Below are 262 nucleotides of genomic sequence, written 5' to 3' on the forward strand. Positions count from 1 at the left end.
ACTTACCTCACCTTCCTTGACAACATTACCTCATCATCACTTCTGCTCGTTTCTTCCTCTAATGCCACATAATATTTCGTGGGTCCAGGCAGTTTCACCACCTGGCGGTGGGTAGAGGAAGGTATCTCACATATCCCTACGCAAATCACCCACGAAACTTGAAATGTTTGCAAATGATGGACCTCGCAATTGCAAAACGTGTAAACACATCGTCAGCACTGAGCGTGACAAAATGTTGCAACATGTATCTATGTTGACTGGA

This window comes from Coenobita brevimanus, chromosome 58 (assembly GCF_032717465.1).
Source record: "Coenobita brevimanus isolate Jiangsu-jjx chromosome 58, ASM3271746v2, whole genome shotgun sequence".
NCBI classification, from domain to species: Eukaryota; Metazoa; Arthropoda; class Malacostraca; order Decapoda; family Coenobitidae; genus Coenobita; species Coenobita brevimanus.